The sequence below is a fragment of the Salvelinus fontinalis genome, chromosome 26 (genome assembly GCF_029448725.1).
Source record: "Salvelinus fontinalis isolate EN_2023a chromosome 26, ASM2944872v1, whole genome shotgun sequence".
Lineage (NCBI taxonomy): Eukaryota > Metazoa > Chordata > Actinopteri > Salmoniformes > Salmonidae > Salvelinus > Salvelinus fontinalis.
This window is the reverse complement of record NC_074690.1, coordinates 28,702,912-28,719,121: the sequence shown is the minus strand read 5'-3', so window position 1 is coordinate 28,719,121 and position 16,210 is coordinate 28,702,912. Positions and strand designations below refer to the sequence as shown.

Sequence of the window (16,210 nt, the reverse complement as noted above, 5' to 3'; positions counted from 1 at the left end):
GGAGTGTGCCCCTGGCTATCTGTAATAATGTCTGAGTGTTGGGGTGTGCCCCTGGCTATCTGTAATAATGTCTGAGTGTTGGAGTGTGCACCTGGCTATCTGTAATAATGTCTGAGTGTTGGAGTGTGCCCCTGGCTATCTGTAATAATGTCTGAGTGTTGGAGTGTGCCCCTGGCTATCTGTAATAATGTCTGAGTGTTGGGGTGTGCCCCTGGCTATCTGTAATAATGTCTGAGTGTTGGAGTGTGCCCCTGGCTATCTGTAATAATGTCTGAGTGTTGGGGTGTGCCCCTGGCTATCTGTAATAATGTCTGAGTGTTGGGGTGTGCCCCTGGCTATCTGTAATAATGTCTGAGTGTTGGGGTGTGCCCCTGGCTATCTGTAATAATGTCTGAGTGTTGGAGTGTGCCCCTGGCTATCTGTAATAATGTCTGAGTGTTGGAGTGTGCCCCTGGCTATCTGTAATAATGTCTGAGTGTTGGGGTGTGCCCCTGGCTATCTGTAATAATGTCTGAGTGTTGGAGTGTGCCCCTGGCTATCCATACATTTTCAAAACAAGAAAATGGTGCGGCCTGCTTTGCTTAATAGAAGGAATTTGAAATTATTTATACTTCTACTTTTACTTTTGATACTTAAGTATATTTTAGCAATTACATTTAGTTTTGATACTTAAGTATATTTAGAACCAAATACTTTTACTCAAGTATTATTTTACTGTGTGACTTTTACCTCTACTTGAGTAAGTTTCTATTAAGCCATCTATAGTTTTACTCAAGTATGACCATTGGATACTTTTTCCACCACTGCTGTCTATATAACTATATAACAGGAGTATAATGGTGGAAACACTGGTAGCTTACTGCAATTAAATTAGTCAGATCAGGGATGGGTAATCAATGCCATTAAATGCAGGTCTTATTATGAAATATTCTTCTGGGTCCTTTATTTACACCAGTCAATATTACCTGCCAGACTTTTGTTGTCTATTGGAAGATACAGGTACACTGTTCATACTGTTTTAGTATCGTATCCTCTCAGGCCTTTTATTCAACCTCCTAATCCAGGTCAGATTGATTATGCTAACAATCTAGCTTTTTACAGCTATACAATGGTCGATTATACATAAAAAAGGCTTCATGATTCATTTGCATGCTCACTACGTCCAAATGTTGCTTTTTGTACGGGTTATGATTAGCTATGTCTGAAAAGGAAGCATTTTTGTAAATGTGTGTGTGTGAGTGTGTGTGTGTGTGTGTGTGTGTGTGTGTGTGTGTGTGTGTGTGTGTGTGTGTGTGTGTGTGTGCACATGCATACGTACGTGTGTGCATGTGTGCTTTTGTGCATGTGAGTGATGATCACTGGTCAGGAGCTGAACACCTCACTCCCTGATCACAGACAGATGATTGTAGTGTAAAGGCAGCTCTGATTCTGCTCTGATTATGGGCTGAGTGACCGGGTCTCCTGCTGATGGGGCCCCAATAAACTGCTGGAGAGAGGCAGGAACAGCTTGCATTGCCATGGCTATGGCCCAGGATGCACTACAGCTGGCATGGCCACAATCCAGCCAGGCTACTTCACATCTATGCCTCAAACCAAATCAGGACCACTCACTGAAGTAGTTAAGCAGTGCAACATGGACATCGATAAAACATACTTTTAAGATGATACAATGACAAAACTAGACCCATCATAGTGGTATTACCAGTGCTTGGTTACATTCATGGCACATGGGGTTGATGTGTGTCAATAGCACTTGAGCATATGTGACGGGAACATGGCTAGGACTATCATCTTGAGTATTGACAGATGGCATATAATACAGTCTCACTGCCAGATTCACTCTGCCTTCTCAACACACATTGACTGTTGAAGCAAAGAAAAAAACGTATGTCTATATTTATACCTTGTTCTCTTTAGGTATGCATATCACTGTAACACACACTTTAGTCATTTAGCAAATGCTCTTATCCAGAGCATCTTAAAGTAGTAAGTGCATAAACGTTTCATACTAGCCCCACATGTGAATCAAACCCACAACCCTTTCGTTGCAAGCGCAATGCACTACCAACTGAGCCACATGGGACCCAGGATCAGGATGTACTGCACACCACAGACACAAACATGATGACACACACCACAGACACAAACATATAGCAATTTGTAATCTAACTATTGTTATTACACAGCCTTAGGGATTCAATTCCTTTGGTCTCTACTAAGTTAGGTAAATCAGCTTTTAGTTTTTTTACACTGTATTTGTGGAACAATCTTCAAATCGTTCTTCAATTTGATGTTTTGGTGCCTCTAGGGCATTTCAGAAAGCTGATTGAGGACCGTATTACTGACGAATGTGTTTGTTTGTACGACTTTGTTTTATTTTTGCTTTCATTTCGTATTTGTATTTAGATGTGTGTATGACTACCTGATAAAATAAAGGTGAAATAAAACGTTTTAATATTACATTGACTGGAATCCTTTGAAAAGCATCCTCACAGTTTATATACAAAACTATGTGGACACTCCTTCAAATTAGTGGATTTGGCTATTTCAGCCACACCCGTTGCTGACTAGTGTATACAATCGCGAACACAACCATGCAATCTCCATAGATTAACATTGGCAGTAGAATGGTCTTACTGAAGCATACACTGACATTCTAGACAATTCTGTACGTCCAACGTTTTGCAAACAGTTTGGGGAAGGCCCTTTCCTGTTTCAGCATGACAATGCCCCCGTTCACAAAGTGAGGTCCATACAGAAATAGTTTGTTGAGATTGGTGTGGAAGAACTTGACTGGCCTGCACAGAGCCCTGACTTCAACCCTATCAAACACATTTGGGGTGAATTGGAATGCCAACTGCAAGTCAGGCCTAATCGCCCAGCATCAGCGCCCAACCTCACTAATCCTCTCGTGGCTGAATGGAAGCAAGTCCCCGCAGAAATGTTTCAACATCTAGTGGAAAGCCTAGAGGATGTTATAGCAGCAAAGGTGGGACCAACTCCATATTAATGCCCATGATTTTGGAATAACATGTTCGACAAGCAGGTGTCCATGTACTTTTGGTAATGTGTATTTTGTTATGGGTGGATGTTTTTTCAATGTTATTCAAGGCTTTTTTATTTCTCTTATGTCTTCAAAGCAAAGAACAAGATGTCTGAGAACCTTTATACAATGAGCGGGAGGGGGATTAAGAACGCTAGAATACAGAACAGTTGGCAGGTATCTCTTTTTAAGACCGAGGAACACTATTGCTGTCTTTTTCCCTCGACTGTGTAATTTATTGAACACACATAGTACCGCAGCCTTCTCGAAAACTAGACCCAATTTGAGCTTATTGCCTCTGTAATCAGCTGTGTCATTAAACATCCTCATGAGGCACTTTGGCCCTTTTCACAGTTTAACAGCCTGATTACAACAATCAACATCTAATAAAACATATACTGTAGAACAAAGCTATTTTCACTTGGCAGAAGCAATTCACACATGCAGCGTTATATTGCAGTGAATGTTAAGTAGAAGGCAGGCGTCTCACCGGTTTTTGGATCTACAGAGAAGTAAGGCTGTCCCTGTAGTACGCTATACACAATCTTGGCACTGTTCCCATAGGTGGGGTCGTCTGCGTCTGTGGCTGTGAGCTGAAACACTGATGTGCCTGCATGGAAGGAATGGTTATATCAGTACTTTCTTTCCACACAAAACCCATTTGACTTCAACCACACCAACTCACAGACAGTACAAGTACAATGTGCCATGATCACTGTCAAAACTACAATGGCATAATGTAGCACAACTCACTATATTGTCATGTTTTTTTTATAGTAAAACTACGTGCAAATCTAAAAATACCACAGAGTGTTTCTGTATCGCATAAAGTGAGGCCGAAATCTGTTATCTCCCAATTAATCCAAACCCATTTATCAGGACTGTCAAAATCCATTTACAGAGTTGTACATTAATGCCTGACTGCCTCTGGATGCAGTAGGGATCTGTAGCAATACTGATGACCCAGCTAATGATGTGACTGCTCTCACAGTCAGGGTACAAAGCCAGCTCCCTCCAGCCAGGTGCACCCAGCATTTCAAAATATGTTGTCAGTATTCTGCCTTACCAACATCGGCCATCTCGGGAACAGCAGCAGCAAATGGGCCATCTGGAAACTTGGGTGCATTGTCGTTGACATCCTGGACCTTGATAATGAATTCGGACTCAGGCTCTAGAGATCTATTGGTGTAACGATCGATGGCCTGGGCATGTAAGACATAGTGGCCCTTCTTCTCCCGGTCCAGGCTCTTGCTGGCATGGATGTCCCCTGTGACCTCATTGATGACGAATATAGTGCCAGCGCCCTCTCCCGTCAGCAAGTATCTGACGGAGCCGTCTCCTTTGTCTGAGTTGGAGTGCAGCTGGGAAGGAAATTACAGAAATTTTACACACAGATAAAAATACTAATTTGAACATAGAAAACTATACCCATGGATTTCACCACCATGGTTGACCATGTGTTGGAACCGGTTCAGGGAACAGAACCAAATACCCAGAAAATAAGGACATTTTTCAATGAACAGAAACGGAACCTGGAACGAAAATGATCCATACTGTTCCGGAACAGAACCATTATTTTAAAAGCATGGGAACCGTTTAATAGCGTTATTTTACATTACAGATTTTTTTTCTAGTCCCACAACAAATCGGAACAAAGCTCTAATGCAAAGTCCTCACTCTGTCACTCAAAAATGTATTCCAGTGTCTGCCTGCTGCAAGCAGAAAATCTTTGCCTGTGTGTTAGGCTACCTGACCCCCCCCCCCCCCCCCCCCCCCTCCGAAGCATAGGCTACCGTACCTATCTTAGAAGCTTGGTTCAGAAGATAGAGATGATTTATTAGCTACAGAAGAATGGATTAACTTTTTCAATGCTGTTTAAGGATACTATAGGCATAGTTATCGCATTTCGTTGGATGTATTAACGACAAAAAGGTAAGACGTGTCCCCTGTGACTTCATTAATTCTGGTTCCGCTCTGCACACACAAGCTTGTTAGCTAGCTAGCTCAAAGGACATTCAAATTTCTAGGTATAATTCTGTGGACCTATTTCAGATAATGCATGTCATAACAAGATGCCCAGTGCTCAACCCAATCTTGCGCACTCCCCACCCGCAAAATTGCAGTCGCATCTTGCGCCATAGTCCATCATGCATGTAAACAACTAGATTGCCTGCTCTGTCTGCACTGATTGGTGAAGTAACTTAATAAGCTAAATGTAAAAAACTTGATTTTACAGGTAAAAGAGGAACAGAAAGGAACGATATAACACATACTTTTTGGGGGTTCGTTCTGGTTCAGAACTTTATTCTGCTGGTCGGAACAGTGTAACGGGACAAAATATATAGTGGTTCTGTTCAGAATGAAACGATTGGAAAATAATTTTGGTTGCAACCCCTGGAGTTGAGATCGATTCTAGTTCAGTCACTTCAGGAGAGGAACAAAAATTGCCCCTTATTTTCCATGAGCATTTCTAATGGTAGTAACTTAACCATAACTTAAAAATAAGTTTACCAGAGGGGTACTGTACCTGCTGTATAAATCTACAGAATGTTAGGGTGGGTTGCACCAACATGGTTTAAATTAATCTAGGATTAATCTAGGTTTTGTAAATCTAGGTTTATAATTAATCAGAGATGTGTTGCACCTCTTAATTTTGAATCTGGAGCAGTTAAACTATGATTATTGACATGTTACACCAATATATGAAGTATTTTGTGAGTTGAAACGAAGTAGCTAGCCTACTTGACAAATGAGGCCACAAATGTTGCTGTTCCTTGATGAAATAATAGCAATGTAATGTTTGAATTACTGCATCTCCATCTTGAAAGGTTCTCGTGGGTTGGCTGATTTGAAATAAAATCTGTTATTTGCCAGTGCTAGACAGAAAACTAATTTGTTAGTTAACGTAATCTACTGTAGCTAGCTAGTTTATAAACCAAGCTAGCTAGCATACAATATTAGTTATTATTGTCATTACTTAACGATATTTAGCCATTTTATTATTTGTCAACTATGGCACGTCAAATAAGTTCAAATTTCTCCGCTTATGAAAAAAACTCTTGTTGGAGCTGATGGAGTAATTCAGTAATGTACTGGAGGATAAGAAGACAGACAACACGACTTTCAAAAAGAAGGAAGACACCTGGGCCATTTTATGCACCAAATGTAATGGATCGACGCGGATTAAAGAGAAGAGAGACCCAAATCGGATGGAAACAAGCTGGAATTTTTTTTTTTTTACAGTGAAAGCCAAAAAGGATGCGGCAGAGGAGAGACAGGCTATTAAAGACAGAAGCCGGTGGGGGCCTCCGTCCAAGGGAATTGTTCCTATCACCAAGAAGTTATGCAAGATGATTCCCCAGCAGATTGCTCCTCTCCATAACCACTATGATGATAACGGACAACTTGACCCATCAATATTTAGTAAGCATAAATAACTGGTAAATATCAATGCCTATAATGCACGTTCAAACTAACGTTAAGGCTAATTTGATCATATTACTCCAGTGCTAGCCTCTCTACTGGCTTCTTGTTAAGGCAAGGGCTGATTTCAAGGTTTTACTGCTAACCTACAAAGCATTACATGGGCTTTCTCCTACCTATCTTTCCGATTTGGTCCTGCCGTACATACCTACACGTACGCAACAGTCACAAGACACAGGCCTCCTTACTGTCCCTAGAATTTCTAAGCAAACAGCTGGAGGCAGGGCTTTCTCCTATAGAGCTCCATTTTTATGGAATGGTCTGCCTACCCATGTGAGAGACGTAGACTCGGTCTCAACCTTTAGTCCTTATTGAAGACTCATCTCTTCAGTGGGTCATATGATTGAATGTAGTCTGGCCCAGGAGTGTGAAGGTGAACGGAAAGGCACTGGAGCAATGAACAGCCCTTACTGTCTCTGCCTGGCCGGTTCCCCTCTCCCCACTGGGATTCTCTGCTTCTAACCCTAATATAGGGGCTGAGTCACTGGCTTACTGGTGCTCTTCCACTGACGTGATCTTCCTGTCCGGGTCCTGCCCTTGGGTTGTGCCGTGGCAGAGATCTTTGTGAGCTATACTCGGCCGTGTCTAGTGATGTGGGGGCTGTGCTTGGGCAAAGTGGGTGGGGTTATATCTTGCCTGTTTGGCCCTGTCCGGGGGTATCGTCGGACGGGGCCACAGTGTCTCCCGACCCCTTCTGTCTCAGCCTCCAGTCTTTATGCTACAGTAGTTTATGTGTAGGGGGATAGGGTCAGTCTGTTATATCTGGAGTATTTCTCCTGTGTTATCTGGTGTCCTGTGTGAATTTAAGCTCTGGAGTGGGCTTCTGATAGGCTGACTAAACTCTCTCTCTCTCTCTCTCTCTCTCTCTCAGACCTGCTGTTTTCAACTCTCTAGAGACAGCAGGAGCGGTAGAGATACTCTGAATGATCGGCTATGAAAAGCCAACGGACATTTACTCCTGAGTTGCTGACCTGTTCCAAATAATAACAACCACTGTGATTGTTATTATTTGACCCTGCTGGTCATCTTTGAACATCTTAGCCATGTTCTGTTATGATCTCCACCCGGCACAGCCAGAAGAGGACTGGCCACCCCTCATAGCCTGGTTCCTCTCTAGGTTTCTTCCTAGGTTCTGGCCTTTCTAGGGAGTTTTTCCTAGCCACCGTGCTTCTACACCTGCATTGCTTGCTGTTTTGGGTTTTAGCCTGGGTTTCTGTACAGCACTTTGTGACATCAGCTGATGTAAGAAGGGCTTTATAAATACATTTGATTGATACTACACTACAATGTTACCATTATCAGGCCCGTTACAGCATGTTGCATAACATAATCATTCGTACCAAGGCTGGACATATCATAAGCTCCAATTCAATTGTTGTACAAAAGGGGCACGTAAATAGCCTACTAATAATGAGTTAATTATCATAAACTCAACAGGATTCATCCTGTCTCTAATTATTCTCTGAAGAACTCGTTTTGGTCTCTTCACAGAAGATATGCTGCCATTTTATCAGTTAAACCACCTCAAGTGCCAGTTTAGAATTAATTTCCAATATAAATGTATATATATATTTTTTACATTCTTTGAGCAACATGCTTAAAATTAATCAAGTGAAAACTAAATTTAGATTAGAGAAACGTTTTAATTTAACTAGGCCTTATTTAAAACTAGGTTTAACAGATAAACCTTGATTTAACCCAGTTTAAGAGTTGATCCATGTTGGTGCAACCCACCCTTAGTGTACAAGTAGCCTGCGTACCCGACGGTTTTTGTATTCACTTAAATCAAAAGCAGACTGGCAGAATTCTTTAAAAAAATCTCACATAGCTGCATAACGCTATCACTACATGCCGTTTTAGTGTTCAGAGGTTAAAAAATTATCTGTTTGTTGTGTAGACATTACTAATTCATACAAATCCTGAATGGGAAAGTCTCTGCTGTACAGCTGATACAGCTCTCCTGCCTCTAGGTCACCAGGCAGCTCGTTAGGGCGCACACCTGTCACCAGCATTAGGAGCATAATGACATTCACCTGGACTCCATCACTTCATTGATTACCTGCCCTTTATATGTCACTCCCTTTGGTTTCTTCCCCAGTCGTCATTGTTTCTGTTTTTGTTCCATGTCGGTGCCCTGTATGTGTTACATTTGTTTATTAAATGTATTCAGTGCCTGAAATTGCTTACAGATTCGCAGCGTACATCGTTACAGAATGACGACTCAACAAAGGGAAGCATCGGGGAGTGTAATTCTTATTTTTGTGTCGGGGGTGATGTCGGGTCCGGGTGTTGGAGCCGGACCTACCTGGGAGGCCTCAGCCGGTTTGTAGGCTCCCATGCCTCAGTGGGTTCGATAGGCTCCCATGCTGAAGCTGGGTGAACAGGTTCCCATGCCTCAGCCGAGGCAAACGGGGAGGTCTCAGCCGGCTAATCAGGTTCACTCCTCAGCCGGTTCGTCAGGTTTCTGTGCCTCAACAGAGGCGACCGGTCCGCTCCGGATCCCCGGGATTGTCATCTTGGTCGGTGTCCTGAAGCTGGAGCCGCGTGTTGTGGAGGGGGTACTGTCACGTGTGCTCCCTCTCCGGCCTCTAGGTCACCAGGCTGCTCGTTACGGCGCACACCTGTCACCAGCGTTAGGCACATCATGACATTCACCTGGACTCCATCACCTCCTTGATTACCTGCCCTTTGTGTCACTCCCTTAGGTTTCTTCCCCAGTCGTCATTGTTTCTGTTTTTGTTCCAAGTCGGTGCGCTGTATGTGTTACGTGTTTGTTTTATTTATTAATTAAATGTATTCACTCCCTGAACTTGCCTCCCGACTCACAGCGTACATCGTTACATAAATGAATCATGCATCATTGTTGTTGTGACATATCACATGCAGCCTATGTTATGCAAAGAAAATCCACACTCTTTTAGCTAGGCTAAATCATTGGGGTATCATATGATACTGATCTATATAAAAAATGCTGTGTCAACTCCGATGTAAAACGTTGAAAACAAGAACAAGAAGAACAGTGTTTCTAACTGCCTTGACATTTTGATACTAATGTATCCCCCTTCGTAGCCTAGCAGAACAAAGCCAATGCAATGTCTGAACAGACAAACGGGTTAATCCAGCTCTATCCAGATTAGTTGTGCTACACCAAGTTGCATCATTGCAAATGAAATCTGTTGTACCTTGTTGACGTGTCGTGTGAATATTTCATTGTTGTGCCTGCGTGCCTGGCACATGGCTTTTTACAAACACTTAAACAAGTCAAGTGGCGTGGAAGGTCGTTTGAGAGAGGTGTAAAACACCCCCATTAGCTTTAAAATGGATCTGATAGAATATCATAAATATAGCAACCAGAGTATGACTTCTCCATTCATATCAATACACCACTTCTTAAGAACATGGGCTGAATCGCAATAATCACTTGTTATTCAGTTGCCCTCATGCATTTAAAAAAATGCTGGTTTATGGAAACTCCCTCTAGCCCATGCCTTCACCAATCCAATGCTTTTACATTTTGGGGGAGTAGTGAACAAGTGCACACCTCAGGAGGAAGGAGAGATTATTGGGATGCACCCAAGCCTCCATGTTTCCAGACAGCTGTGGTGCTGATGCTGAGGGCGGTTCTGTAAGGATGAAAGTGAATGATGGATAACAAACCATTAAAGAAAAGCTTGACAGCACCAAAGCTGTTGGAGCTGGCTTGCATCATCTGTATAACAACACAACTGGCCAGCCAAGTCAGTTATCCTATTATGAATGCAAGTGTTTGCTCTTTGGCAGAATGCTATTTTCTCTACAGACACTGAGGGGAAATGTCCTGAATGAAGAACAAAGCCAGCAGCTGTTGGCAGTTACAATCATAAAGCTGTATATTATACATTCCTCAGTGTATGGTTTTTATTGCCTCCACCTTCAACCCTTCAGACGTGCGCGCGCACACACACACACACACACACACACACTAACCTTGTGGGGACACACAATTCAGTCACGTTCAAAATCCTATTTTAGCTAACCCCTAACCCTAAAGCTAACTCAACCCCGTACCCTTACTTTAAACAGAAAATCTAACCTTAACCCTAACCCAAGCTCCTAACCCTAACACTAAAACTAACCCTCTGGTCTCCACAAGGATAGTTAAACACACACACACGCTGCTCTTAATTCTTGGCAGTGAGAGTAATCCCTTAGCAGAGAGCAATTAGCAAAGACAGTGTTCACCTCCACACCGCCTCCCATGCCTGAAGAGGGTACACGCAGCAACCCTGTTTGCTACAGAATCATATGGAGGGTGTCCAAGACACATAAAGGACCAAATGTACAACATGTGCGTTAAGTAGTGGACTTTATTGTCCTCTTAGGACACTCCAAAACACAGTGTAATAGGCTACGATACAATAATAAATGTTATTGCGTAGTACGCAGTAGGTGTAATATACAGTACATAAGAATCCAAGGCCGATATCATTCAGTGGAAGTTGGTGGAACTACTGTGATGATAACCTTGGCTTTCTCAGGAAGGTTGGGCTGGCGCAAGCATTTACACTGGCCCAGAATACTGCTCTCGCTCACAGAACACACTGCCTCCAGTGAGAGAGTAGCATTCATTTATCTTTCGCTATGGTGCCTTTATTCACTAGCAGGGTAATGGGAGTACAGCTCATGACTGATGCTTACCCGAGGCCCTGCATTATCAAAGAGATGAAAGGATAAAAAAGAGCCGTGGGGGGAAAAACCCCAAACAGATAAATAAATATATGGAACTATCCACTTTGGTAATATATCACCAGGGGCCTGGTTGCAGAATGGATGCAGAGCATGATCTGATTTCACGATATGCAAGCAGCCTGTGTGTCCGCTGTCCACTTTTTCCATATGGTGAGTTTTCTGTCACTCTTTGTGAAAGAATGAGTTATTGTGCTTGTACGCCTTTACTTCATAGAATTTCACATATGGGAAAATGCTAAACTCAGCAAAAAAAGAAACGTCCCTTTTTCAGGACCCTGTCTTTCAAAGATAATTCGTAAAAATACAAATAACCTCACAGATCTTCATTGTAAAGGGTTTAAACACTGTTGCCTTGCTTGTTCAATGAACCATAAACAATTAATGAACATGCACCTGTGGAACGGTCATTAAGACACTAACAGCTTACAGACAGCAGGCAATTAAGCTCACAGTTATGAAAACTTAGGACACTAAAGAGGCCTTTCTACTGACTCTGAAAAACACCAAAATAAAGATGTCCAGGGTCCCTGCTCATCTGTGTGAATGTGCCTTAGGCATGCTGCAATGAGGCATGAGGACTGCAGATGTGGCCAGGGCAATAAATTGCAATGTCCGTACTGTGAGACACCTAAGACAGCGCTACAGGGAGATAGGGCGGACAGCTGATTGTCCTCGCTGTGGCAGACCACGTGTAACAACACCTGCACAGGATCAGTACATTCGAAAATCACACCTGCAGGACAGGTACAGGATGGCAACAACAACTGCCCGAGATACACCAGGAATGCACAATCCCTCCATCAGTGCTCAGACTGTCCCCAATAGGCTGAGAGAGGCTGGATTGAGGGCTTGTAGCCCTGTTGTAAGGCAGGTTCTCACCAGGGGTGATGGTTGGATTCGCGTTTATCGTCAAAGGAATGAGCGTCACACCGACGCCTGTACTCTGGAGTGGGATCGATTTGGAGGTGGAGGGTCTGTCATGGCCTGGGGAAGTGTGTCACAGCATCATCGGACTGAGCTTGTTGTCATTGCAGGCAATCTCAATGCTGTGGATTACAGGGAAGACATCCGCCTCCCTCATATGGTACCCTTCCTGCAGGCTCATCCTGACATGACCCTCCAGCATGACAATGCCACCAGCCATACTGCTCATTCTATGTGTGATTTCCTGCAAGACAGGAATGTCAGTGTTCTGCCAAGGCCAGCGAAGAGCCCGGATCTCAATCCCATTGAGCACATCTGGGACCTGTTGGATCGGAGGGTGAGGGCTAGTTCCATTCCCCCCAGAAATGTCTGGGAACATGCAGGTGCCATGGTGGAAGAGTGGAGTAACATCTCACAGCAAGAACTGGCAAATCTGGTGCAGTCCATGAGGAGGAGATGCACTGCAGTACTTAATACAGCTGGTGGCCACACCAGACACTGACAGTTGCTTTTGATTTTGATCCCCCCTTTGTTCAGGGACACATTATTACATTTTTGTTAGTCACATGTCTGTGGAACATGTTCAGTTTATGTCTCAGTTGTTGAATCTTGTTACACATTTTTACACATGTTTTAAGTTTGCTGAAAATAAATGCAGTTGACAATGAGAGGATGTTTCTTGTTTTGCTGAGTTTATATCTACAGGGAGGAAAAATAGGCTCAGTTGCTATACTGCAAGATTTCACTTTAAAATCCCTCCACTACTACATCCAGTTATAGACTTTCACAGGCATACTGTAGATACTTCCAGTTTTAGAAGCAGTTTTAGAAGTGTTTTTGGAATAAGAAGTTTGTATGCACAGGGCGGCAATAGCCTAGTTTGCAAACAAAGACTGCATAGCCTACACATTTATTTTGTAGGATTTGATTGAATTACACAATGATGCCATTTAGAATGCTCTTAAATAATGACACAAAACTGTCTTCCCATACACTGGCAGCTATCTACTAATAAATTCCCATGGAGCCAAGTTCACTGGTATAGGCTTGTACAGAGGCTGATAAACTGACTACGCTCCAAGAACTCGCCGACTGATTCAATCAGGAATCTACCCCCTCTGCTAACCACAAATTACATGAGGCACGCTGATGGAAAGGTCAATTTTTATGCTGCAGCAAGAGCTCACTGACAATAATTGTTTTATACCCAGTCTTGATATTAGTGAGCCGGGGTGAAAGATTTTATGTAATATTTGTCTCTGAGGTCTGATAAGGGATATTTAATCATACTGTCTAAATCTACACTCTTGGAAAAAAGGTGCAATCTAGAACCAATAAAGGTTCTTCGGCTGTCCCCATAGGAGAACCCTTTGAAGAACCCTTTTGGGTTCCAGGTAGAACCCTTTTTGGTTGCATGTAGAATGCTTTCCACAGAGGTTTCTACATGGAACCCAAGAGTTCTATCTAGAACCAAAAAGGGTTTTACCTGGAACCAAAAAGTGTTTGCCTATGGGGACAGCCGAATGACCCTTTTGGAACAATTTATTCTAAGATTGTAGTGAGAGGTGATGGCACTGCTGCCTGAGAGACTTGTAGTACATTTACATTTACATTTAAGTCATTTAGCAGACGCTCTTATCCAGAGCGACTTACAAATTGGTATTAACGGTGCGCTACTATATCAACCATCTCTGGCCTCCGCTGCACCAACACCACCTCCACACGTCAATCCCATTGATTGATAAGAGGTTGGGATGTATGTGGACTGGGGCTGTAACCTTGTTATCTAAATCAGAGGAAAGTGTAGTTTCAACACTCAGTGTGCAGTACATGTCTAGCCTATACAGAGAACAGCTAGGTATATATAGTAGCTGTGATGTAGGATAAGGTTGTATAGCTAATTAGTCACAGCAGAGCAGAGTTGAGAACATTCAGATACATGTGGCCATTTTTCATCCTTTCATCACGCTGACACATATGAAGCTGTGAAAAGTATAACACAGTTTTCTAGGTCAGGCCCAAATCGGTGCACCTGACACCTACTACCATACCCTGTTCAGGATTTTCCAAGATGGCATAGCAGTTCAGATGTCTTTATCTTGTCGTGTCCCATGTACATATATTTTTTTCTTTGTATATATTTCGGATATATTTTTTACCTCAATTTCAACATACTCTCCTGCAACCCGCCTCACCCAATGTGCTATGGATCTGCTATTTTGAATACTTTAGAACCCCAACAGAAGCTTGCCAGCTAACTAGCTAGTAGTCAGTTAGCCACTGCTAGTGGTCATCAGGTAACCATAGCCCAGTCACCTCCTGCCAGTCTGCACAGCGCAATTCAACCCAGAGCTTACTGGACTGCTCTTTCTACACATCTCCGGATTCCTACCACAAGCTCTGAACATTTTCACCTGGACCATCGCAGCTAGCTAGCTGCTTTCCGAGTGGCTACCCCTGGCTAACGTCTCTGTCCCGAAGCAAGCACCAGTTAGCCTGGAACTAGCCTCTTGCTAGGCCCATCTCCCGGCTAGCTGAAGAGGTCCATCAGCCACTCCTTGGGCAATACCTATCTTGCCAAATTTGCCTGGACCCCTTTTCCTGCCGACATGGAGCCCCGCTGATCCATCACGACTTGTCTACCGACGTAATCCGCACGGGGGGTTTAAACAGGCTCCTCCGTCGCGACGTCCCCTGAAGGCCCATCCGCTAGCCTGCTAGCCGCGGTCCGCTAGCTGTCTAGAGCATATCGGACTGTTACCTGAAGAGGTCGTTCAGCCAATTTCTTGGGCTATAATACCTATTTTGCCAATTGGCCTGGACCCTTTTACTGCCTACACGGAGCCCTGATGATCCATTACAACTGGTCTGCTGACGTAACTGTCCAAGGGGGCTACAACAAACTTCCCCTTAAGGCCCTTCTGTTAGCCTGCTATCCCCGGCCCGCTAGCTGTCTGAATCGCCGTGTCTCCAGCTCACCTAGCTTCCCACTGGTCCCTATGATCACTCGTTTACGCATGCCTCTCCCTAATGTCAATATGCCTTGTCTATTGCTGTTTTGGTTAGTGATTATTGTCTTATTTCACTGTAGAGCCTCAAGCCCTGCTCAATATGCCTTAGCTAGCCCCTTTGTTCCAACTCCCGTACACATGGTGAGCTCACCTGGATTAAATGATCTCTAGAGACAAAACCTCTCTCATCATCACTCAATGCCTAGGTTTATCTCCACTGTACTTACATCCTACCATACCCTTGTCTGTACAATATGCCTTGAATCTATTATTTTATGCCCAGAAACCTGCACCTTTTACTCTCTGTTCCGAACGCACTAGACGACTAGTTCTTATAGCCTTTAGTCGTACCTTGATCCTACTCCTCCTCTGTTCCTCTGGTGATGTAGAGGCGAATCCAGGCCCTGCAGCGCCTAGCTCCACTCCCATTCTCCAGGCGCTCTCATATGTTGACTTCTGTAACTGTAAAAGCCTTGGTTTCATGCATGTTAACATCAGAAGCCTCCTCCCTAAGTTCTTTAGCACATCCTGACAACCCGACTGTCCTAGCCGTGTCTGAATCCTGGCTTGGGAAGGCCACCAAAAATCCTGAGCTTTCCATACCCAACTACAACATTTTCCGTCAAGATAGAACTGCCAAAGGGGGCGGAGTTGAAATCTACTGTAGAAATAGCCTGCAGAGTTCTGTCATACTATCCAGGACCGTGCACAAACAATTCAAGCTTCTGCTTCTAAAAATTCACCTTTCCAAAAACAGGACTCTCACCGTTGTCACTTGTTATAGATTACCTTCTGCCCCCAGCTGTGCCCTGGATACCATATGTGAATTGATTGCCCCCCATCTATCTTCAGAGCTCGTACTGTTAGGTGACCTAAACTGGGACATGCTTAACACCCCGGCCGTCCTACAATCTAAGCTAGATGCCCTCAATCTCACACAAATTATCAATGAACCTACCAGGTACAACCCCAAATCCGTAAACACGGGCACCCTCTTAGATATCATTCTGACCAACCTGCC

General features: G+C 43.5%; 1 pseudogene; it reads right to left on the bottom strand.

The window, feature by feature from the left end:
• Nucleotides 1-16,210, bottom strand: part of LOC129824056 (cadherin-18-like) — a 93,088-nt pseudogene that overhangs the window by 24,465 nt on the left and 52,413 nt on the right.